The sequence below is a fragment of the Colobus angolensis genome, unplaced genomic scaffold (genome assembly GCF_000951035.1).
Source record: "Colobus angolensis palliatus isolate OR3802 unplaced genomic scaffold, Cang.pa_1.0 Scaffold385, whole genome shotgun sequence".
NCBI classification, from domain to species: domain Eukaryota; kingdom Metazoa; phylum Chordata; class Mammalia; order Primates; family Cercopithecidae; genus Colobus; species Colobus angolensis.
Window position 1 is genome coordinate 1572481 of NW_012117210.1, and position 26822 is coordinate 1599302.

Genomic DNA, 26822 nt, shown 5'->3' on the forward strand with positions numbered 1-26822 from the left:
CCAAAAACCAAAAACAAACAAACAAAAAAAACTCTGGGTAGAGCCTGGGAGATGGATTTTTACTGTTTTGTCTGCTAGAATTAATTTTTGTTTTTTTTTAGCTTTTGAAGATTTTTCAAGAAGATTTTAAAAATATTATCAAAGCCATACATGCTCATTAAAAGAAAGTTGTAAAAGACAGAATAGTAGGAGCAAAACTAAAAATTTGTTTAGTTCCATCCCCTAGAGACATCCACTATCAATATTTTAATAAAAATTCTTGCATACAGATATACCTTGGAGATATTGTGGGTTTGCTTCTAGACCACCACAATAAAGCAAGTCGCATACATTTTTTAGTTTCCCAGTACATATAAAAGTTATGTTTACACTATACTGCAGTCTATTAAGTGTGAAATAGCATTCATTATGTCTAAAAAACCAACGACCTTAATTGAAGAATATTTTAGGCCAGGCACGGTGGCTCATGCCTATAATCCCAGCACTTTTGGGAGGCCAAGGCAGGAGGATCACTTGAGCTAAGGAGTTTGAGACCAACCTGGGCAACATAGTGAGGCCTGTCTCTAATAAAAATACTAAATATATATATATAGCTGCACATGGTGGTGTGTGCCTATAGTCCCAGCAACTCGGAGGCTGTGGTGGCAGTATTACTTGAGCCCAGGAGATAGAGTCTACAGTGAGCTACAATTGTGCCACTGCCCTCCAGGGTGGTGACAGAGCGAGACCTTGTCTCAAAAAAAGAAAAACTTTCTTGTTAAAAAGTGCAAATGATCCTGTGAGTCTTCAGTGAGTTGTAATCTTTTTGCTGGTGGGAGGTCTCACCTTGATGTTGATGGCTGCTGACTGATCAGGGTGATGATTCCTGAAGGTTGGGATGGCTGTAGCAATTCCTTAAAATAAGACAGCAATGAAGATTGCTGTATTGATTGACTCTTCCTTTCACAAAAGATTTCCCTGTAGCATGCGATGCTGTTTGATTCCATTTTACACATAGTAGAACTTCTTCCAAAATTAGAGTCAATCCTCTCAAACCCTGCCACTGCTTTGTCAACTAAGTTTATGTCACATTCTAAATCCTTTTTTTTTTTTTTTTGAGACAGAGTCTCACTCTGTCACACAGGCTGGAGTGCAGTGGCGCAATCTCGGCTCACTGCAAGCTCCGCCTCCCGGGTTCATGCCATTCTCCTGCCTCAGTCTCCTGAGTAGCTGGGACTACAGGTGCCCACCACCACGCCCGGCTAATCTTTTTGGAGTTTTAGTAGAGACTGGATTTCACCATGTTAGCCAGGATGGTTTCAATCTCCTGACCTCATGATCCGCCCGCCTCGGCCTCCCAAAGTGCTGGGATTATAGGTGTGAGCCACTGCGCCCGGCCTCTGGGTTCCACTTCTAATTCTAGTTCTCTTGCTATTTCTACTACATGTGTAGTGACTTCCTCCACTGAAGTCTTGAATTCTTCAAGTCATCCATGAGGGTTGGAATTAACTTCTTCCAAACTCCCGTTAATGCTGATATTTTGCCCTTCTCCGATGAATCATAAATTTTCTTAATGGCATCTAGACTGGTGAATCCATTGCCTTGAGTGGCATGTTGCCATTTACTGATATAGGAAATACTGGAGGAGGAACAAATTTAAGAGAAAAGATGGTAGGTTTAACTTTGGATGTGTTGAATTTGAGGTGTCTGCAGGACATTCAAGTGGAGATGTCAAGAAAACAGAACTCAATAAAGCGGTCTGGGTAGAGTTATAGAATTAAAGTTGTGACCATATATATGATAATTAAAGCCAAGTGAGTGAAAAAGATTATTTGGCGAGGGAGTATATGTATCCTAGCCCTGAGAATGTCTGACTTTCAGAGGTCAGATAGCAGAAGAGTGGCCTACAAAAGTCACTGAGGAGAGGGCAAAGGAGTAGGAGGAAAAGCAAAAGAGTATAATGTCATAGATGCCATAGAACGTTTCAAGGAGGAGGAAATGGTTAACAGTGTTAAATGTAGCGGAGAAGTCAAGCAAAATAAGAACCAAAAATACCTTACTTATTTGTGGATTTATCGACACTGAGGGTCATTGGCTTTTTATCTCATTGAGAAGTTTCAGTGGGGAAGGAAGCCAGACTGCTGAGAGCTGAGAAATGAAAGAGACGTAAGGGAATAAAAATTGCAATTTCACCTGTAAAGTATGTTTTCAATACATTTGCCCATAAAGAGGACCTGAAGAGGGACCTCTTGTGTAGGGAGGATATTTTTTAAGATGGTAGATACTTGAGCATGTTTAATTGCTGATGTGAAATGTGGGGGAGAGGGATGGGAAAGAGAGGGAGGGGAATCTGCAATTACTGGGTAGGTATAAACATTTTAAAGTCTATTGATATATACTGCTCACATGCTTTCTAAAAGGGTTTTTAACCAACATGTGCTCCTATCAGCAATTATGAGAGCTTGTTTGGTGGCTACTTTGTCATCATTAAGTGTTATTTAAAAAATAAAAAACAAAACTCTTTGCCAAATAATCTCATTATTGCTCTAATTTGCTTTTCTTTGATTACTAGTGAGTTGAATATTTTAACCAGTTGTGTCCTTGAGTGTGTATGTGTGAATTTAGTCTACTCCTTTGCCCAAAACGTTTCTATTTTAGACAGACATTTATTTGCCATAAAAGGCCACAAGTCAAAGGATCAGAATGGTATCATATTTTATTTACTCAAATTAGATAGTTCACACTCTTTTATCTCCTTAGAAGTGTGAGAAAATTTGACAACTTTTGACTCAGCTGAACGAAAGGGGCAGGTGATTTCACCATCTAAGGGAGCCACCAACAGATGGAAGTAAGAGGGTGGGGAGGCACGTCTAGTGTTAGACCCCTATCCTCTGTCCCCAGGCTCCCACTCCTAATCTGGAAGGACATTCATTCCTCTTGTGTCTCAAGGCTTTGGGTCCCAGAGCTCCCTTTCGGGCTGAGCGGCCCCCTACTAAGGAGCCCGGGGCGCTGTGCGGCGCCTTTAAGAGTCCAGCTCCTCCCAGCTCCAGGGAAAGTTGCAGCTTTTTCCGCCTCCCGGGAGGGTGAGAAGGGCCGGCCGCCGGAGCTGGGTGGCGATCTTCCCGGAGCCGGAGACCCTCCCTCGAAACCGGCACTGGGACGTCTCGCTCTCTGGAGGCACCTGTTGCAGGTGACAGGTAGGTCAGCAGCCAGCGGCCGCCACCTCGCCCTCGGTCGGGGGCTCCTTCTGGACCCCCAGCTCCTTTTCGCTGCTGAAGCGCCCCCACCCCCATCTCGGGGTCGTGCGTCTTCCCTACCCGCTCTCTGCTCCCCTAGTTTTTCCTTCTCCCTAGCTGACCTCGTCTTCCCTCTCCCCGTCCGCCTCTCCCGACCGCACCCCCCAGGCTTGGACTCCCGTCTGCTTGGGCGGTCCCTCCCGGCCACTTTTCTTTCTCCAGGGCTTCTTCTGGCCCCTTCCCTGACACACCTAGCACTAATGCGGGCTGTGCCCCTCTGGGAGCCGCCTCCCCTCTCCTCTCCGGCTCCCCTCGCGCGGAGTGCCCGGGCTTTTCCCGCCAGCCGGAGCTGGTGCCCCTCCCGAGAGCTGGCCCTGGGGGCGGGGGCGGGGGCGGGGCCGAGCTCCTAGCGGGAACTGCGCCCTCCAAGGCGTCCAGTCACCTTTTCGTGGGTTTCTCTCGCAGAGCTTGGCCGTCGAGCGGGGTCGCTAACCCGCACTCTCTTCGGACCTCCGACACCGCGGCGTCGGCTTCTCTGGCGCTGGCCAGTCAGCCACAGGTAAAGGCGGGAGGCTGGTTGGCTGGAGTCCTGCCTCAGTGGGCTCCCTCTGCGCTTGGGGCTGGGGACCTGGCTATGTGCTGTGGAGCTGTTTATCTTGCCGCTCTTCAAGCAGGCTGTGAGAGATCTGGTACTGGAGAAGGGTCCCCGAGATCTCAGAAGGGGCTCAGAATGCTTCTGTCTCCTGTGATGGTTTGTAATGGGGCAGAAAAAGGTGTTCCTCCAACCCTTAACATTGAGATGGGATTTGGGGTGGTGAAATCATTTGGTTAGAATTCTGGTGGCTTGAAAAGTGGTGAGTTTCTAATTAACCAAGCTTTTCTTCCCCCAGTACCCTTCTTCTTCAGGACTAGAGGACGTAAAATTGCAGATTACTGCTCTTGGCAGGGTTGATACATCCTGGACCTCCTATATTTAACTGGCTTCTTTTCTGCTCTTTAAGCTCCCCACCCCCACCTCTCATAAATCTATTAATATTGCGGTATTAATGACTTAAGACTTTTGTCGCTGTGGGAACAATGTTCAATGCAGAGATGTGGCCTTGATGAAGTTTTCTGCATTTTTGGTTGTTTGGTTTTTAGCACCCTAGTAGAAAAGCACCACCAACTTGGCTTGTGAGGCTCTTTTTGGGCAGGGGATGAACATTTCTGCTAACATGATTTCAGGTGTCTCACTCTTGGTCAGAGCAGTGAAATGGAGCTCGGAGGCCTGTTCTAGGGTAACTGATCTGTGAATATATGTAGCATTCCGGCTCTCTGAGCTTGTTAGGCTCTGGTTGTTAGGCTCCATTGAGCCAGACACTGTGATAAGTTCTTTACATAAAAATGCAATCCTCACAGTAACTCTATACAATAGGTGCTACAGTTATAACCATATGATGATGAAAAAGAGACTTAGAGGGTAAGTGCCTTGCCCTCACAATCTCAGAGGCAGAGCTTGTATTCCTATTCTGTCACACCACCTCTATTGTCTTGAATGTTGGGAACACTGAATAGCTCATGGATGAGGACTAAGTGATTAAAAAATTTCCTTCCAAGTATATGTTTTGCTCCTTGATTCCCCCTTAGATGCACTGCCGAGACTATGGACTACTTATCTTACTGATGTCTTACCCACTTCATTTCCGACATGGGCCAGTTGCCACGTTACCACTATAAGTACACATCCCTGAGTGTACCTAGATGAATGAAATCTCCCGGGTTCTCTGCTCTGCGGTAATTGTCCTGAAGTTAGGGGAGGGTAACCCTGGATTCTAGGGATGTGCACCTGACTCAACTTCTTCCTCTCCTGCTGGCTAGGGGAGAAATAAGTGATAGGGATTTCCTGACAGCCATACCAGAGAGCCTGAGGGGGATCGTGTGCTAGTTTTGTCATGGGATGGATGGAGTACCACAGGCAGGGATAGGAAGAAAATGTCCTCCCTATTCCCATCTCTGGGACCTTGCTCAAACTGTTCCTTTTTTTCTTCCTAAAAAGCTAACTTTCCTCCCCCATGCCCATTCCCCTGACATTAATTCCTATCTATCCCTCAGGATTGAGTTCTAAAGTCACCTCCTTTGGAACGGCCTGACTGAACACATACTTCTTCCCCCAAGCAGAATTGCCACTTATCCTGTGTCCTAAAGCACTTTGTTTACACCTCAGTACAGCCCTTAACACTGCTTCGTTGTTTTTACACCTGGAAGGCTGTAAGTTCTCTAAGGGCAAGGTCTGAATCTTGGAGCTCCCTTTGTCTTAAATGTAAGATATTGGTAAATATTTGTGCCAGTAACCGGATGTACCATGCCATTCCTTTAAGGTGCTGAGGTGTAGTGATGGTGGGGTTGAGGCTACAGAAGACACCTTCCTGAGGCACTTGAAATACCACGGCTAGGAGTTTGCCCTGATCACCCTATTTAAACGTGTAATCCCTTCTCTGAACATTCCATATGCCCTTTCCCTACCTTATTACATTTTTCTTGCTTATTGTCTGCCCTGCCACTCCCTCACCCACCATAACATAAACACCCTGTGGGCAGGGATTGCTGTCTGTTGTATTCACCGGTAGACTCTTGGACCCAGAATAGTCCTTGGTACATCATAGGTGCATACTAATATTTGTTAATGAATGAATGGCATTGCCATTCTAGGAATTTGGCAGTCTTGGAGTTAGGCACTCCTGGACCTGAAACTAAGCCTACCCAGTTTGTCACCCTACAGGTGTAAGTTTGCCCCAGGCCCAAAATTCAGCTTTACTTCTGCTGATTTTTGCTTTGAGACTGCATTACTGATGCCAACTTTGACCTAGTTGGAAGTACTTCCTCTCTCTTACTTTTGTTTTTTTTTGAGACAGAGTCTCGCTGTGTCGCCCAGGCTGGAGTACAGTGGCGTGATCTCGGCTCACTGCAAGCTCTGCTTCCCGGGTTCATGCCATTCTCCTGCCTCAGCCTCCTGAGTAGCTGGGACTACAGGCGTCCGCCACCACGCCCGGCTAATTTTTTTGTATTTTTATTAGAGACGGGGTTTCACCATGTTAGCCAGGATGGTCTTGATCTCCTGACCTCGTGATCCGCCCGCCTCGGCCTCCCAAAGTGCTGGGATTACAGGTGTGAGCCACCACGCCTGGCCTCTCTCTCTTATGTTTTAAAAGTATGGGTCTCTGGATGGAAATCTCTAAAGTTTAAAAGTGGAAATGTAAAAATGTTGTGCTTCTTGTTGGTAGGAACGGGGCCGCACTGGGAGGAAGGGGTGTGGATTGTCAGATGTCTTGAGGCCTTTCAGTCTTTTTGCAAGATCATCAGTAAGAGGCTGGAGAAAGTTACTGTGCAATGGGGAAGTGAACAGCTCAAAAGAATAACGGATGGCACAAATTAGGCTTCTGGTTTCAGGTTACCCATAGCCTTTTAGGTATGAGGTGGTTATTGGATTATGGAACTTTATGGCAAAGCCGTAGTTGAGTGCTGTTTGTGTTGTATTTAACTAGTTTTCTACCAGGACGATTGTGCAGTATGAAGAAACCACTGTGTAACATAAAAGAAAAAAGTGCTATTCTGTTTAAAAGTGTTTTGAAACGTTCAGAAAGGAAGAGGCCAGAATGTCTTAGAAGACAGACTTGGAAAGAGTTGCGCCCTTCATAAGGTGGTAAATATGTAACTCTCATCATTTAATATATGTTAACTTATTTGAAACTCAAATTTGTACAAAAAACTGACCAGCTTTTTTTTCTACTAAATTTGTCTCCCCTGCTTTTGAACATTGCAGTGACCCAGGTTTCAGTCCCTGGACTTTTCTCCATTTAAAATCTTCACAGAGGCTCTCTTCCAGCCGCATGGCTTTGAAGAACATCTGTCTAGCTACTCGTCACTCCCAAATTTATGTTTGTGACCCAGGCCTTTCTTCTAAGCTGCAGCCTCATATATCCAATGACCTACTCGACATCTCTCCTTGTCTATCAGATAGACCTCTCAAATGTAACGTGGCCAGAACGGCACTCCTGATTGCCCTTGTATTCCCACCCTCTTCCCTCAGCACTCCCTGTCTCAGTAAAATGTCACCATCATCCATTCAGTTGCTCAAACCAAGAACCTAAGATCACCCTTGATTCTTCTTTTTCTGTCACTGCCCTCCACCCAATTTAATTCATGAGGGAGTCCTGCTGACGTGATCTTCAGACTGTGTCATGTATTCTGCCACACGTTTCCATCTCCTCTGCCGATTACCTTAGCCCAAGCCACCACAAGTCTGCCACAAACATCCTTGCATAGTGCTCAAGGATATATATATACACAAGTATTTTTGTGGGGTAGCTTTCTAATAGAATTGTTAGGTCAAAGGATATATACATTAAACAATTTAAGTAGGCATCACCAGAGTGACATCCAAGAGGGTTTACCCTTTCACTATTGCGAGTGGTTTTCCTCCTGCCCTTGCTGAGGATGGATGACACTCTTAATATTTTCCAATCTGATAGGTGAAAAATAGTATCTAACTGATTTAACTTGGCATTTCTCTGATCACTAGTGCGGCTGAGCATCTTTTCATTTGTGTTAGCTATTTGTATTTTTCCGAGACTTGCTCCTTTATATCCTTTGCACATTTATCTTTTCGGTTATATATTTGATTTGTTTGTAAGAACACTATATTTATTAGTTATATTTACCCATTGCCTGTTATATAGTGCAAGTTTTTTTCTCTCTAGTCTGTCATATGTCATAACTTTGTTCATGATGCGTACCCCTCTTCTAATCAGATAAAACCCACTATAAAACATTTAAAAAACATGTTCATTAGATTTGGCAATTAGGAGGCCAACAACAACATCAGTACAGCAGGAGAGAAGGCAGATTGTAGAGGGTTGGGCAGTGAGGACTGAGAAGGACTGATAAAAAAATATGGTAGATACACATGGACATGGAGAGTGGGATGATAGACAGTGGAGACTCAGAAGGGTGAGTGGTGGGAGAAGGGTAGATGATGAGAAATGTCTTAATGGGTACAATGTATGTTATTCATGTTATAGATACCCTGAAATCTCTGACTTAACCACTGCATATGTAACAAAATTGCATGTGTACCCCATACATTTATATTATTAAAAAAATGTAGTATATACATTGAAGAAGCTTGGCTATGATGGGAAAGAGAGAGTGTTCCTTATAGACAGTAAGGCACAGGGGATAAAAAGGCTGTTTTATTTAATTTTGTTTTACTTTAAATATAAGAGATATTTAAATATAAGAGATAGATGAGCCCATTTATGTGCAGATGGCATACAGCTTGACGATGCAAGGTCCCTGAGAAAGTCAGAGGGTGGGAGTGCCAGAGTGAAAGCGGGAAAAGACTAGCCTTAGAGAAAGAGTGGTGGCTCTTCCATTGAGACAAGAGGATTCACTAATCCTCTTGGTAAAAACTATGGAGAAAGAAGGAGCTGTAGAGGGGCAGGATTTTGAGAGAGCTCCTCCACCCCCAAAAGAGAGTGAAAAGTTGGCCAGAGAGTAAAGAGGGGAAGAACGGTGAAGGGTTGGAATAGCATTTGAGAGGGATGAAAAGAGGAGTTCTTTAGCGGCATATCATCCAGGTTATGTATATGTATTTCAAAATATCATGCTGTATACCATAAATATGTATAATTTTTGTCAAGCATACCTCCATAAAACTGGAAAAAAATTTTTAAATGGCTTGGGTAACTTGAATTTGTCTCCGCCCCAAGTCGCAGAACCCTGTATCCATTCTCTCCGGCAACACTCATCAGACCAGGAACACAGTGTGGACAATCTAGTATGAGGGATTTTTTCCGGGTGGCTGTGACAGAAATAGGGAGAGGGCTGGAGATTGGATGGCCCTGGCAGAAGAATAGTTGAAATAATAGACCACTGTGGCTTTCATATTCATATCTGTGAGTATCTAAACCTAACTTGAACTTCAGTAATTTTTAAGAAGTAGAAAATTTCCATGGCATCTACACTGCTTCTTGTTTGTAGCTCTATCAATTCAGGCATCAGAATACCATTAGTACCAGTGTCTTTAAACTCATCAGAAAGCATGATTTGATTTACTGAGGGCCTACGATGTGCCATGCTCTGTGTTGATTTACTGAGGATTTACATTGTACCAACTGAGAGCCTACAGCCAGGATCCTGCAATGTAAATTTATCCATCTATCCATCCATCAACCCAGCTAGATGCTTGAGGTATGGCTGAGAAGAAGGTAGACAATGGCCATTTTTCTCCTGGAACTTATTTCAGCAGGGGAAGTGTGTATTAAATATTGTATCACATAGTTTTTAAATTACAATTGTGATAAGTTCTGTGAAGTTCAGTATTTTTAGAAATCAAATTGTCACATTGCTTTTTAACAGGTCTTCCTAATTTACATTTGCCAGCAAAATATGAGAATATCTCTTAAATCCTTTTTAAAAACTGAAAATTGTCTTTCTAAAATTTTGCTGAATCAATAAGCAAACATACAAAAATCTTTATTGCCAGTAAGAGTGAAACTTTTTCTTTTTGATATCTATTGGACATCTGATTTTTCCCCTTTAAGAATTATCTGTTCACACTCTCTGTCTATGGGATACTTACCTCTTCTTGTTTTTAATAGATCTCTCATTCCATGTTTGAAACCATTAGATACACCTCTCTCCTTTCTCTCTTAGCCCTGGCGACCTTAAAATATTTTCCCCTAGTCTCTACGGCCATTCCCTTTTGATCTCCTGTGAAATTTTTTTCTTACCTTGAAGTGTTGCTGTGCTTAGGGATGGGACTACATTTTTATTACTTGACCCAATAAAAGGTAACATATAAATCTTCTGTTCCTGCTTATCCCACTCTACAGAGCTAACAATGTTAAGATTGTATTTCTTTCTAGACATTTTTCCATTCATCCATGATCCAATCTGTCTAAAATGTAAACAAATAAAAATGGAATCATAATATATATGATTTGCAATTTTTTAACTTAATATGCTTTCAGTGTCAGTATAAATAGAACTGCAGTACCTCCTTCTTTTTAACAAAGGCACAATATTCCCTAATATGTGTGTACCATAACTAGTCAGTTTCCTATTGGTGGATGTTTATGTTCTTTAATTTTTTTTTTTTTTGCTGTTTCAAATATTGAGCATCCTCACAATATATATTTGTGAATTTACTTGAATATCAGTAGAATAAGTTTCTCAAAATGAAATGGCTGTGTTAAAAATATGGTCAGTGGTACTAAAGATCCAGAGAAATCTAGGAAGACCAAGAACTATCTGTTGGATTTAGGAAGTTCTTGGTGACCTTAGAGCAATTTCAGAGAACTGTGAGGCAGAAAGCTAAACTATGGTGGGTTGAGAAATGACTGGGGAGATGAGGAAGTGGAGGCAGTGATTATGTACAATTCCTTAGAGAAATCTGTCTGGCTTTGAAGAGCAGAGAAAGGGTAGTAGCAAGCAAGGAGTTGAGATCAAGGACTTGTTATTTATTTAGGAGGGACTTGAGTTTCTTTAAAGGCTGGTGGGAAGGAGGGAATAATTAATAGAGCAAAATCCTTAGAGGGCAGAGTCCTTATGCCAGATGGGAGGGGATCCAGACTGAGGGAGAGGATTATGCTCAATAGGCATAGATGAAAGTAGGTTCATAGATTTGGCAGCAGGAACTTGTCTGATGGTATTTCTATTTCTCTATGATATAATAGTTAAGGCCAACCTCTTAGAGCAGGGGTTAAGATGGGACAAGGTTTCAGTTAGTTATTTGTGGTGTTTGAAGAAGGTTTGAAATAGTTATTGTGGAGAACAGGAGAGCAGTCTAGGGAAGCATAGTTGCAGTGCCAGGGAGGGTTAAGGTGAGCTTGGTGACTAATAATTCATATGGATAATAATCTACCAGAGTGTGATTTTTTTTTTTCTCTAGTAGACCTCAGGAGTCCTCATGCATGCATAAAGTATAACAGTTGGGCTTAGAAGAGCTATAGTTTTTTAAAATCAGATATTTGCAGTAAAATTATGCATTATTGAGGATATTGACAAGAGTGCAGTTGAAACAATAGAATTGGCTGGGTGTGGTGGCTCACACCAGTAATCCCAGCACTTTGGGAGGCTGAGGCGGGTGGATCACCTGAGGTCAGAAGTTCGAGACCAGCCTGGCCAACATGGTGAAACCCCATCTCTACTAAAAATACAAAAATTAGCCGGGTGTGGTGGCACACACCTGTAATCCCAGCTACTCAGGAGGCTGAGGCAGGAGAATCGCTTGAACCCAGGAGGCAGTGGTTGCAGTGAGCTGAGATCACACCACTGCACTCCAGCCAGGGCGACAGAGACGTCTCAGAAAAAAAAAAAAAAAAAAGGAGAAAGAAACAATAAAATTTAAATTGTCTAGGAAAGGAAGTAAAGATGGGAAGGAGCTGACAAGGTGAAAGCAGAAGGGTCTATGGAAGACTGCCCCCACCCAAGAAATCTGAGAATAGGAATGGGGCTAGTTGGGGGGCTCATTGACTGAATAGGCTAGAAGCACAGCAGGTTGTGGTCAGAGAGGGGGTGTTGAATCAATTATATCAAAGGTGGAAGAGTCCTAGATGATAAGCTCTTGGGTGTGGCTGAATATGATATATGGTATTCTTGATGCCAGCTCATTCATTCAACAAATATTTATTTTGTGCATAGTATGATCCAGGCAGTGCTCTAGGCACCAAAGGTACAGAGATGAACAAAACAAAGTCCCTTCTCTCATACAGCTTACAATCTAGTGGGGAAGATTATTTTTATAAACTAAAAGAACATCCTTATTGATGTGCTGATTCCAGTATGTGTAGCTCTATTTGTAACTAATGATAATACCAGGATCAAATATTTACATATATAGGGCTAAGAAGGTCCATCTAGGCATTTTGAATATCTTACTTTATCTCAAGTTATACTAACTGAATTATGAAAACTCATACTTCTTGTCCCCTTAGAACTTTTTAAGGTGTTTTTACTTACTATGTCAATATTGAAAATAAATATATACAAATCTAATTTGAACATTTTATTGGTTTTAATTTTTATACTTTATTTCTTCAAAATATTAGGATATTGCTTCTAGCTGTAGACCAGATGTTGATAATGCATGTACTGATCTTGCTCTAGGGATTTGATGTAATGTGTAAAGTAATTATGGTTAAGCAGGTTAGGAGGGAAAGAGGGCTTGTAATAAGTTAATATTTTACATTTATTTTTATATTATTCTCCAATTTATACCTACCTTTTAATGTACATATGTTCGTGTATATATGTATTAATATTTTATTAGAAAGAAATTAGCATTTATTTGGCATCTTATAGGCCTCAAGTAACACTTTAAAATTACCTGCCACATATGCAGTTCAATTTAAATTCAACTACAGGTTATTTTTTATTGTTTTAAGGTTTCTGTGGCCATAGCCAGATCACAGCATCCCTAAAATTAAAAAGGAACCTAATGCATGAAATCACAGTTATGTGTGAGCATGGGTTGGATTAGTCATGAACCATGATGATTTCACATTTAAGGGGACTGTGTGGGTAATTTTTAGGTGACATGGTCTGCAAGAAATAATCAGATGCCAGCTAGAGTTCAGTTTAGAAATTCCCACCATCTGTGATCCTGGCAGGAGAAGAGGGTCTTCCCTGTGGGGGTGCTGCATTATCAAAGCTTGTTGACTAAGGAAAGATAATAGTGTTCTGCGTGGGAGGTGTTGAGGCTTATTGAAAAATAACAATGTGTCAGCTCTCACTGGACTTAAAAATGTTTTATACATATAAATGACCTAGATTTTAAAATAGTCCATTCTTTTAGTTGGGGATTTTAGATTTTTAAAAAAATCTAAAAAATGGGGTGTCAAGGAAGGGGCCTTTGTCAGAGAAGAGGGTAAACTAGCCATCCTACACCCATCAACCTTATGAGGCTCTTGTGTTTGGCTCATGTTAGAGGAAGCTTCAAATGTAGATTTTGAAAGCCAGAAAGCTAAATGGGATTTGCTTTAATATATGTATTTTCCCTGTTGCCAAGTAGGGTGTTTGGACACATGGTCTTGTTTTTATAATATTTTAGATTTACTTCTATGTACCACATTTATGGAAATCTGCCGTCTAGGATTGTTGGTGGGTTTAAGGCATCTTCTAGAGTTGCTGAGGAGCAAGGGAAAAAATGTGTGAAATCATGAAAGACCACATTTCCACATATCCAAAACAACCATTCTGCAGGAGAAGTGAATATATAGTATTAAGATATATGACTTCCTTCTGGGACTTGTTTTAGAGTGTTATATATTATTTTAAGTGGGAATTTCTACAAACCATTTATGAACAGAATTTGTTGGTATTGAAAAGTAGCTATGTGGCTTCCATCTGGAGGACATTGTCCCCACATATGATTCTAAGAGCTAACAAAAGAGATATTTTAGTTACTACCACTGCCTTCTTCCACCCTGCTGCCCACCCCCACCCCCTGCCCCACCATTATGCACCTGCCATCTTTTAGGAGGGATGTCCTGAATAAGGGGAATGAGTTATTTTCTTGTGTATAATGTTGCTTTGAGCTAGAGTTGCTCTGGCCTGTTTCACATATTGCAGGACAAGGTCAGGGGTCTGGGAAAGTAAGCCAGACTGAGGGCCTGTCAAACATTATGTTTGTTATTAGCTGAAAACTTTTAGAAACCCCACCTCAAGTTCCTGAGGTTGATGTCCCCTTTTCCAAAAATCACTATATAGAGCAATATTGCCAGAATATGAAGAGACAATATAATATAGTATAGCGGTTAAGAGCTTGGACTGTGGAACCAGATGGCCTGCATCCAAAAACCAGACTGTCACAGGGCATATGACTTTGAGCAAGTTATTTGCTCAATCTGTGCCTCACTTTCCTCATTTGTAAAGTAGACATAATAATTTAATACCTACCTCATAGTGTGATTGTGAGGACTAAAGTGCTTAGAAAAGTGCATCGTAAATAATACATTATAGAAGTGTTAACTATCATTGTCATCATCTTCATCAGTTGGTGGATATCGTAAAAGGAGTGAAAACCAGCCAGATGAGATGGCTGACGCCTGTAATCCCAGCATGTTGGGAGGCCGAGGTGAGCAGATCACGAGGTCAGGCTTTCGAGACCAGCCTGGCCAACATGGTGAAACCGCATCTCTACTAAAAATACAAAAATTAGCCAGGTGTGATGGCATACGCCTGTAATCCCAGCTACTGGGGGAGGGCTGAAGCAGGAGAATCCCTTGAACCCAGGAGGCGGAGGTTGAGGTGAGCTGAGATGGCACCACCTAACTCCAGCCTGGGCAACAGAGTGAGACTCCATCTCCCAAAAAAAAAAAGGAGTGAAAAGCACAAAATGCCTCAGCACCTGCAAAGTCTACTTTTGTAGAATCTATCTTGAAAAGGATTGTAGGGAGCCACAACCTTAGTGCAAAATCAGAATTTTGTAAAATTAAGAGCTGATTGTAAATTTCTCATTGTTAGGGAAAAATACAGCTTTGCTTCCATACAACGTTTGAGAATGGACTCAGCAGGCCCTAGGAGATTTTATGTGAGGCATAGATGTGCCGCATGGATGGACAGGTGGGGTTCTAGACCCCAGCTGACTCCTAGGAAGCCTTAGTTGCCCTTTGGTTTTGGAGCCTTGATACTGACTCTACCAGTTTGTCTCCACTCCTATTTTTCTTCTTTTGAATCCTATTTTAAAATTTATGCTATTTTTTGATGTTTTATGCATCTTTGTAAGTCACTTTAAATCCTGTCTGGAACAGTGTATAAATAAATATCCTTTAAACTGATCATATCTAATTACTAACATTTGCTTCATATTTATGCTTGTCAGCCTCCCTCCATGCAGAGAGGTACGGTGACCTTCCATCTAGGCAAGAATACTGATTAGATTTCTCAAATTTCATAGAAAGATGTCAGAACTGCCATATGCTCATATATTTTCCAAAGCATATGGTTAATAATAATTAAAACTAAACAGCTACCAATATTGGGTGCTTACTCTAGGACAGGCACTATGCTATTCCTTTTACTCATGATGCATGCTTGAATCCTCACAGCCATAGGCAGGAGCTCTTATTATTAATCCTCATTTTTACAAATGGGGAAACAGACTCACGGAGGTTAAATAACTTGTCCAGAGTTAACTCAGGGAAAAAGCAAAGCTGCGATTTAAACCCAGGCAGCTCAGATCCAGTGCTTTTAAGCACAATTCTATGCTATACTGTCCTTAATTAGAAATCTAGCACATCGGAACTCCAAGTCCTAGTAGAAGAGGCCGTACTTGTGTTACAGAACATTCACAGGTCCTGCAGATTTTCTCTCCGTGTTATGTCTTTAATATGCTCCTTTCCATCTCTAGTGCCACTGCCATCTACTCTTGGCTCTTGTTATCTTTCCCCTGGATATATGCCACAGCCTCCTCAAATGCATATTCTGCAAAATTGTCAGTGTGCCCTAACAAGTCCTTGCCTTACCTAAAACTCTTCAGTGATTTCTGTTGTCAAAGGCTAATTAGCCATGTTTTTGAGCATAGCATATGGAGCACCCGCCAGCCACACGTGATGTGATTCCCCACCTGCCTCTTCCGCATTCTCCCTTACAATTTTTTTTTTTTTTTTTGAGACGGAGTCTCGCTTTGTCGCCCAGGCTGGAGTGCAGTGGGGCAATCTCGGCTCACTGCAAACTCCGCCCCCCGGGGTTCACACCATTCTCCTGCCCCAGCCTCCGAGTAGCTGGGACTACAGGCGCGCACCACCACGCCCGGCTAATTTTTTGTATTTTTAGTAGAGACGGGGTTTCACTGTGTTAGCCAGGATGGTCTCGATCTTTTGACCTCGTGATCCGCCCGCCTTGGCCTCCCAAAGTGCTGGGATTACAGGCGTGAGCCACCGCGCCCTGCCTCCCTTACAATTGAAACCAACCAGCATCATTGTACTACTTGCTTATACCACGTTGCTTTATGCCTCCGTGCTTTTGTAAATGCTACGCACTTTGCCTAGAAAGCCCTCTTTCTCCATGCTTTTGTAAATGCTACGCACTTTGCCTAGAAAGCCCTCTTTCTCCTGCTTATCCAGCTGAAACACATTAATTTACAATCAGTTCATATGCTACTGCTGGATATTCTCTTTCTAGTTCCCTTTCCCCAACCTGAATTACATGCCCTCCCTTGGTATTCTTATAATATATCATGCATATATTTCTTTGGTTACCGTGTTTTTTTTTTTTTGTTTTTTTTTTTAAGGATTATTTAGGTGTCTCTGCTACTAAACTGTGAACTCTGTGGGCATGGACTACACTCTGTTCTTTTCTTCTTAGCCAGCTAGTATATCACTTAGCACATAGTTGGCCCTCCTAACTAGTTAGCATTCTGTAACAGTGCAGAATACAGAGCTCTAGGACAGGGAAAGAAGTAGGATTTGGAAGGCCTGAAACCATGCACACATTCAAAGATAATTACCAGGACAGCAGAGGGAGCTCTTGCAGAAAAGTCTTTGGGGCCAGGTAATTTACATTATTTAACCCAAGAGCCAGAAAGGATTTGGGGAGATGCGAGCTGGGTTCTGAATCCAAAGGGAACTTTGAAACTTCTAAGAAGCCAGACTTAGCAGCTTTATAATTTGAATCTTCCTTGAATTTGTCTGAGTAGCCTGGAATAGGTATCTAAGACAGATACATTTTAATAAGCATATTTATAGTTTTCTAGGAGAGACACCACCCTAAAATTGAAAGGGGCAGTTGATAAAATAACCAACACAATATCCCAAAGCAAATATTTTATTGACTGTAAGCAGTGTTGTATGCTCATGCAAATGTTACCAGTAAGATGTTATCCATTGGCATTTTTGTGCATGGGTGGCTGGATGCAGACAAGGGAATTTTAGGAAGCCCTGCATCCCTGGAAGCTTTCTTTTCTACTTGAGTGTTTTTCTTTTTTCTTTTCTTTTTTTTTTTTTTTAAGTTTTGCAGACCACCATATACTCTGGATTTGGTCTCATTTTTCCGTGCTCTAAAATCAACTTTTTTTTTTTTTTGGAGAGGGAGTTTTGCTCTTGTTGCCCAGGCTGGAGTGCAGTGGCATGATCTCGGCTCACCACAACCTCTGCCTCTCGGGTTCAAGCTATTCTCCTGTGTCAACCTCCCGAGTAACTGGGATTACAGGCATGCGCCACCATGCCCGGGTAATTTTGTTTTTTTGGTAGGGACAGGGTTTCTCCATGTTGGTCAGGCTGGTCTCGAACTCCCAACCTCAGGTGATCCACCTGCCTTGGCCTCCCAAAGTGCTGGGATTACAGGCATGAGCCACCGTTCCCGACCAAATCAACCCTTTTACCTTTAGATTATCAAATAACTAGTCCCCTGCCCATGGGTACTGGATTTTGCTGCCTTTTAGGGCTATGCTTCACCCATGTTCTGGAAACCCACACAAATAATGGGTATTAGTTTTGACAGTACTTTAGCTTGATCTGCTTTATATACTGTCATTGCCTTGGTCACAATTAGTTAATAGAGTCCACTTTTTTTTTTTTTTTTTGAGAGAGAGATTGAGAAAGGGTCTTACTCTGTCACCCAGGCTGGAGTGTAGTGGCCCGATCTCGGCTCACTGCAGCCTTGACCTCCCAGGCTCAGGTGATCCTCCCACCTCAGCCTTCCAAGTAGCTGGGATTACAGGCGCACACCAACCACACCTGGCTAATATGTGTGTGTGTGTGTGTGTGTGTGTGTAGAGATGGGGTTTCACCATGTTGCCCAGGCTGGTCTCAAACTCCTGGGCTCAAGAGATCCTCTCACCTTGGCTTCACAAATTGCCAGGATTACAGGCATGAGCCACCTCACCTAGCCTAGAGTCCACTTTTGAATGTGTCTTATGACAGCAAAAATTCTTATTCATTATGCTGTACTACTTGCGTAAGAACAACTGCATTACAATCATCAGAATGATTTATTCTTTCCTAATTACACATACATCATATCTCTATACAAGCAGAATCATGAAAATATATGGCAATTTGTGGAATAGTTTACCTTAACCAGCCTTTAAGTAAGGGACTTCCCAGCTTTTTTGATTACTCACCTTTATTACCCCAAATTTTTATCACTCCTAAAATAAGTATTTGTAAACTACATTATTTACCACTGTATTGGTCACATATTATAAAGCATGCACAGGCCCGGTGTGGTGTCTCACGCTAGTAATCCCAGCACTTTGGGAGGCCGAGGCAGCCTGGGCAACATGGTGAAACCCCATCTCTACAAAAAATAAAAACAAATTAGCCAGGTGTGGTGACTTGTGCCTGCGATCCCAGCTACTGGGGAGGCTGAGGTGGGAGAATTGCTTGAGTCCAGGAGGTCGAGGCTATGCTGAGCTACGACTGTGCCACTGCACTCCAGCCTGGGTGACAGAGTGAGACTCTGTCTCAAAGAAAAAGCACAAAAATAGAAATAAAGGATAAGAGATTAAATGAACTTTTTAAAATTAATTCTGATATTTATTAATGGTGCAATAACCTTTGCTCTCATTTTGATGAGACCAATGACATGAAGTGTGCTTCATTTAAACAAAATTTTGGTTTATGATACAGCTACTTGAACATCTGATTCTAACTTCTGTTTATTTTTATACTTGATTTTAAAGACTGATGCCTCACAAAGTATATACATTTTAAAATAAAGTATATTGTTTGGATGCACTTACTAAAAAATCATGCTCATATTACAGTTCCAGGCACCAGTTATGCAAACATTTTATTGCTGTTCCTGAACCTGCTGTCTTTTACATTTTTAACAAATTGAAAAGTTAAAAGGTGAAACATCTTTTAGATAACAAAACTGTATAGTAAGGGAAATATTTCAAACCTACTCTGTATTGTTTATTCTCTATTAAAAAAAAACCTTGACATAAAATATTTTAGTGTTTCAATTAATTTAAAGGCTCCTAGTGTCTTGTAGGCATTCTGGGATTGGAAAACATGATTACAAGAAGAAACTTTGGTTACATTTAATATTAAAATGTTTAAAAACATTTTATTGAACTACAATAAACAAATTATATATAAAGTATACAATTTGACAAATTTTGATATCTGTGTACATCCATGAAACTATCACCAGAATCAAGATATTGAACATCTATCACCTCCAAAAATTTCCTTGTGCCATGTTGTAATCCTTCTTTCTTGTCCCTCTGTACTATTACCCTCCTCACCCCCTGTCAACTCCTGAAACCACTGATTTTGTTTTCTGTCACTATGCATTTTCTAGAGTTTTATATAAATGAAATCATACAGTGTTATTTTTTTGCCTGACTTATTTCAGTCAGCATAATCATTTTGAGATTCATTCATGTTGCTGTGTGTATCAGTAGTTCATTCTTCTCTGTTGCTGAATAGTATTCCATTGCATGGATATACTACAATTTGTTTATTCACTTACCTCTTAGTGGGCATTTGGGTTGTTTCCAGATTTGGGCTATTACATTTCCATGCAAATCTGTGTGGGCATGTGCTTGCTTTTTTTTTCCCCCCCTCTTTTGAGGTGAAGTCTCGCTCTATTGCCCAGGCTGGAGTGCAGTGGCGTGATCTCAGCTCACTGCAACCTCCACCTCCCAGGTTCAAGTGATTCTCCCGCCTCAGCCTCCCAAGTAGCTGGGATTACAGGCACCCACCACCACACCCAGCTAATTTTTGTTTTTGTTTTCTTTTGAGACGGAGTTTTGCTCTTGTTGCCAAGGGTGGAGTTTAGTGGCACAATCTTGGCTCACTGCAACTACCACCTCCCGGGTTCAAGCTATTCTCCTGCCTCAGCCTCCCAAGTAGCTGGGATTACAGGCGCCTGCCGCCACATCTGGCTAATTTTTTGTAGTTTTAGTACAGACAGGGTTTCGCCGTGCTGATCTGTTGATCGACTGGTTTGAAATTCCTGACCTTAAGCGATCTGCCCACCTTGGCCTCCCAAAGTGCTTGGATTACAGGTGTGAGCCACCGTGCCCGGCCTACATATGCTTTTGCTTTTCTTGGATAAATACCAAAAGTGGAAAGCCTGGGTCATATGGGAGATACATGTTTAACTTTTTAAGAAACTTCTAAGCTGTTTTCCGATACGGCTATACTATGTCACATTCCCATTGTAGTGTATGAGAGTTCCAGTTGCTTCAAGTGCCTGCCAACATTTGGTGTATTTGAAATTTTGGTCATTCTAATAAGTGTGTAGTGATATCTCACTGTGGTTTTAGTTTGCATTTCCCTAATGATTAATGATGTTGAGCATGTTTTCATGTCTTTATTTGCTATTTGTATATCTTCTTTGGTGATATGTTTATTCATATCTTTTGTCTATTTTTAAAATGTGTGTTTTTAAAAAAATTGTAGAGTTCTGAGAGTTCTTTATATATTCTGGATATAAGTCCTTATCAGATATACTAGTTGCAAATATTTTCTTCCAGTAAATGGCTTATCTTTTTATTTTCTAATAAAGTTCTTACAAAGCAGAGGTTTTAAATTTTGACAAAGCCTAATTTATCAAGTTCTGGATCACGCTTTTACGTGTCATGTCAGAAATGGTTGCTTTTTTTTTCATATGGATATTAGTTTTTCCCGCACTACTTGTTGAAAAGACTGTCATTTCTCCACTAAACTTCCCTTAACCTTTATTAAAAAAATCAAGTGACTGTAAACATAAGGGCTTATTTCCATACTCTCTATTCTGTTCCTTTTATTTATTTGTCTATCTTCATGCCCAATACCACATTGACTTCATTACTGTGGATTTATAGTGTCTCTTGAAATCAGGTTAAGTTTCAGCTTTGTTCTACCATATGTTTTGAACCTCACAATATATCGTTATTTTTCCTTAAACTGTCGATTATATTTTAAAAGAGATTTAAATAATAAGAAAAAAGTATTTTTACCTACATTGTTACCATTGCATGTGCTCTGTATTTCTTTTTGTAGACCTATATTTCTGTGCAGTACCATTTTCTTTCTGCCTCAAGGACTTCCTTTAACACTTTTGATAGTGCAGGTCTGTTGGTGATTAATTCTTTCAACTTTTGCATGTCTGAAAAAGTCTTTATTTCACCTCTGTTTTTGAATGATATCTTGCTGCGTGTAGAATTCTTTTTTTTTTTCTTTCGGTATTTTAGAGAGGTCGTTCTGTCTTCACACTGCATTGTTTCCAATGAAAAATTTGCTTTTATCATGATCTTTGTTCATCTGTATATATATAATGTGTTCTTCCCCAAGACCCCAACCCCACCCCACCCCACCACTCTAGCCTCTTTTAAGATTTTCCCATTATTTCTGGTTTTAAGCAATTTATGGTGTGCCACATGGTATATTTTTCTTTATGTTTCTGGTGCTTAATGTTCATAGAGCTTCTTGGATCCATGAGTTTATAGTGTTCACCAAATTTGGGCCATTATTTTTGGTGACATCAATGACATGTATAGAAGGTAGCTTGATGTTGTCCCACAGCTTATTAATTCCTTTTTCTTTTTCAATTTTTTTCTTTCTGCGTTCCATTTTGAATAATTTCTATTGCTATGTCTTCAAGTTCTTAACGTAATGTCCAATTTGCTGTTAATCCCAACTAGTGTATTTTTCATCTCAGACATTGTACCTTTTATCCGTAGGTTTGATTTGAGTCTTTTTACATCTCCCATGTCCCCTACCTAACTTTTTGAACATATAGAATGTAGTTATAATAACTGCTTTAATGACTTTGTTTACTAATTCTAACATTTGTGTCAGTTCTTGGTCTTTTTGATTGATTTTTTTCATTATTATGGATCATATTTTCTTGCTTTTGTGCATGCCTGTGAGTTTTTTTTACTGGGTACCAAATATTATGACTTTGACCTTGTTGAGTACTGCATATTTTTGTATTACTATAAATATACTTGAGCTCTGGCATGCACTTAAATTACTTGGATACAGAGTGACCCTTTAAGGTTTTGCTGTTTATATTTGTTAGGCAGGACCAGAGCAGTGCATAATCTGGGCTGTTTCCCACTACTGAGGCAAGACCGTTCTGAGTCCTTCAGCTCCTGTCCTGTGAATCATGAGGTTTTCCAATTTGGCTGGCGGAAATAGGCACTATTCTTAGCCCTGTGTGAATGACAGGCATTGTTCTTTTGAATCCTTTCAGGTAGTTCTTTCCCTGGCCTAGAGTAATTTCCTCACAGGCATACCATGGGCTAATCACTCCTTTGCTAAATACTTGAGTGAAATCTTCTGCAGGCCTCTGAAGATCTCTTTCTCTTTCTGTGGAGCTCTCTCAGGTCCTCTGTCCTATGAACTCCAGCTACCTGTTTTTTTCCCAGACTCTCAGCTCTGTCTCCAGAACTCAGGGAGTTTACTAGGCTCTACCTGGGTTCTTCCTTTCTGTACCATTATCTGGAAAGTCCCTTAAGACAGTAAGCTGGGAAAATCAAAGGGCTCACCTTATTTGTTTCCCGTCTCAGAAATCATAGTCCTTGATTGCCTGATGTTCAGCGGTTTGAAAACCATTGTTTCATGTATTTGGTGCATTTGTTGTTGTTGTTACTGTTTCAGGCAGGGTGGAAGTTCATTCCACCTTGACATTTTATAATCCCCAATTATGACCGATTATAATTTGTAGCCCAATTTAAATTCTCATCTTTTGAAAAAAGTGTACACACCATCACATTTCTTGACATAGCTAAGTCAGTTCTAAATACCCATGTTCAAAAGTATACCGAATGTGGCATGCAGCAGTATAAATCTCACATCAGTATAAAACTCATTAATCAGTTTCTGTGTAAAACAGTATCATTTTAACAAGAGCAGTTTAATTCAGGCTTCTTGGTTAAACAAATATATTTTGAAAGACTCTGGTTCACTTTTTCGTGTTCAGTGAGGTTTAAAATTGTCCATTGTCTTTAGCCTAAACAGCAAAATACTGTTATTATATCACTTTGGCAGGATATGATAATCCATTAGAATGTATTTGCAAAACCATCATATAATTATTACTTATAACTGTAGAGGAATAATTTAATACCAGTTCAGCCTTTTGGCCCTTGAGCATGGGTCAATTTTTAAGAAAATTTTCTGTCATCTGTAAGACTGTGAGCATGGTTCCTCACTTCAAAAACAGTGACCTCTGATGAGTGCATTGAAATTAATCACTATAAATTCATCCATGTAACCCAGACTACTTGTACCCCAAAAGCTATTGAAATAAAAAAATTTAAATAACAAAAACAATAGCCTGAAACTTTAACTGATGTCTAGACAGTTTAACTCATAATTCATCTGCGTGCTTTAAAAGAAAATAAATGTCATTTTCTAAGACCTAGTTTAAGTCTGAAAGCACAAATGAACATATACAAACTGACAAAAATAGGTAACACTTAGCATTCTTTGTGTTCTCCTTACTTTAAGCACTTTACATATTTTAAAAATGCATTTAATCTTTATAACAACAAGCCCAAAAGGGTAGGTACAATTTTTATCTTCATTTTACAAGTGAGGAAATTGAGGTACTGAGATGTTTAGTAACTTACCCAAGGTCACACAGCTAGTAAATAGGGAAGTTGGGATTCTAGTTAAGGCAGTCTGGCTCAAGTCCAAACTTTTTTGTTGTTTGTTTGTTTTATTGACACGGAGTCTCACTCTGTCGCCCAGGCTGGAGTGCAGTTGCACATCGTGGCTCACTGCAACTTCCGCCTCCCAGGTTCAAGCCATTCTCTGCCTCAGTGTCCTGAGTATCTGGGACTACAGGCACAAGCCACCATGCCTGGCTAATTTTTGTTGTTGTTGTTTTTGGTATTTTGTAGAGACAGGGTTTCACCATGTTGGCCAGGCTGTTCTCAAACTCCTGGCCTCAAGTGATCCACCTGCCTTAGCCTCCCAAAATGCTGGGATTGCAGGTGTGAGCCACCCACCCGGCCCAGAGTCCAAGCTTTTAACCACAGCTCACACACTGCCTCAGGAAAACAAAAACATTTTTCTCTCAGCTCTATTACAGCTCTTCAATTTCCATGGGTTTAAGTTTAAACATGTAAACACAAATAGATTTCTGGATAAAGACATTCACTAAACTTTTGTTGAACTCATACTGTGTGTCACATACTGTGCCAAGCTCCTGGGGCTATGATATCCAGATATAGTACCTACCTTCAAAGAGGTTACATCTGGTAGATGTTTCTAGTTTGAGCATAAGTACAATATATTACCATCTTCACATTTATGTGTGGCCTGCATGCAACACCAAAATCTGTTGTATTTGCTGTTCAGGGCAGGGACATTACTTGGTGTTTTCCTAATTCACATCAGTTTTCATTTGGGAACACCAATTATTATTTTTAATCTGAGTACTATTCTTACAAGGAATTCAATATTTTTAGTCATCTTTTTAATATTCTAGTATCATGCCCAAGGTCATATAGCTAAGCTATATGAGAGCTAGGATTTGAACCCAAGTCTGTCTTTCACCACTATTTTCATGATTCTATGCTTCCTGTCAGGTTTTGCCTAGTTTTTCATTTTTAAAATTGGTTTTCAGAATTTGAAATAATTTGAGATAGCTCACCCATCCCCTTCTTAAAAACCAGTTGTGTTAGTGTTTATTTTCATTCATCGTTATTATTTCTCAATCATTAGGATTAGGATATAGACTGGATATATCCAATTGGATATGGAATTCTACGTATGTCCTTTAGATCAAGCTTATTGTGTTGTTCAACTTGTCTACATATTTACTCATTTTTCATCTGTTGTACTATCAGTAATTGAGAGAGGTATGGTAACTTCTAACTTCCCATTTTGATGGTAGATTTAGTTTTTCCTTTGGTTTTGTAAGTATTTGCATTAACATATTCTCATTTTTTTTTTTTTTTAGCAATAAATAGGTGTAATTGCTAAGTAAGCCATCTTTTCTTTTTTTAACATTTTTTATTATACTTTAAGTTCTGGGATACCAGAATGTGCAGGTTTGTTACATAGGTATACACGTGCCAGGGTAGTTTGCTGCACCCATCAACCCGTCATCTACATTAGGTATTTATCCTAATGTTATACCTCCCCTAGCCCCCCACCCCCCGACAGGCCCCGGTGTGTGACGTTCTCCTCCCTGTGTCCATGTGTTCTCATTGTTCAACTCCCACTTATGAGAGAACATGCGGTGTTTGGTTTTCTGTTCTTGTGTTAGTTTGCTGAGAAAAAATATCTTTTTATGGGCATGGGTCCCACAAGGATGCTGTATTAAGATACTTCATCTGAGTCTTGACACCTCAGGACTAACACAGAACAAGTTGTCCATCTGAGCTAAGATTCTGACACTCATGTTACCTGAGCCGTGATCTTCTCAATAGATCATCTTGCCTTTTTGATTATACACCTGGGACTGAACGTAATGAAGGGTCTTAAGTTTTCTTGGGCTTTGGTTTCTCTATTAAACCCTAGTAGCCCCAAACTGGGAGTATCTGAATAGTCATAGCTTTTATAACTTCACATCTGTCTGGTTTTCTTATTATAATTGTATTTGTGCCTCCATTATTTTCCTGAGTTCTAGTTTTCAAAATATGATGTACTATTTACCATAAAAATATATCACTTGGTTTATTGCATATGAAAGCTGTATTTTTCTTTCATATTTTCCTTTTTGAATTTCTAGAGAACATTAGATGCCATACTGTGGGGAGTAGTAATGGTAGTGAGGTAGGAGGCAGGTTTTTTCTCTAAGATGTTAAGGATAGATTTAGTACCATTATGATCTCTTCTTTGACATGTGGGTTATTTAGAAGTGTCTTTTTAAATTTTCAAAAAGTATCATGATAAGAAATTATCATATTTTAAATTGATTTCTTATTTAATTTCCTCGAAGTGAGAGACTGGTCTGTATGGGAAGGATTTTTTTTTTTTTTAATTATGGAGACTTGCATTACAGCCTAGTACATGGTCAGTTTTGGGGGTAAATATTCTATATGTGCTTGAAAATAATGTAATTCTTCAGTTGGATATATACATTTTTCGTATTTCCATTGAATCAAGCTCATTTTGTTGTTCAACTTGTCTATATATTTACTAGTTTGTATCTGTTCGTACCATTCGTAATTGCAACAACAAAGAGGTATATGTTAACCCCTCATTTTGATGGTCGATTTTTCGATTTCTCTCTCTTGTTCCTTTGTATATTTAGTGATGTTTTATTAGTGGATGCATGTTTATTATCTCTATGTAGTGATCTTATCTATCCTTTATAATGCTTTTATTGTCTTTTTTACTTTTAGATATTAATATAGCTACCTCAGCTTTCTTTTGGCTAGCACCTGGTTTATCTTTTCCCATCTTTTTACTTTCAATTTTCCCTTCAATTTATGTTTTAGATGTGTCTCTCATAAATGGCACATAACTGGATTTTTCCTTTTATCCAGTCTGTTAATCCCTGTATTTCAAAGGGTGAATTTTGCTCATATATGAGTTTCATATTCATTGATATACTTGAACTTGTTTTTACCATTTTACCTTTTGTTTTCTCTTTGTCTCAGTTTTTTCTGCACTTACCTTTGTCTTCTTGCCTTTTAATTTTTGTTCTCAATTTGTTTTTTTCTCCTCA

At 40.2% G+C, this 26822-nt stretch overlaps 1 protein-coding gene across 4 annotated transcripts in view; it reads left to right on the top strand.

The window, feature by feature from the left end:
• Window positions 1-3031: 3031 nt before the first annotated feature.
• The window catches only part of SYTL4 (synaptotagmin-like 4), a 56579-nt gene continuing 32788 nt past the window's right edge, over window positions 3032-26822 (top strand). For 2 of the 4 annotated variants that reach the window (XM_011954561.1, XM_011954564.1), the window contains exon 1: window positions 3652-3774. The gene's annotated coding sequence lies outside the window, so the exon portion shown is untranslated. Of the gene's footprint in view, window positions 3177-3651; window positions 3775-26822 lie in introns of those variants that run through there. The other 2 variants (XM_011954562.1, XM_011954563.1) reach the window with 2 other exon arrangements.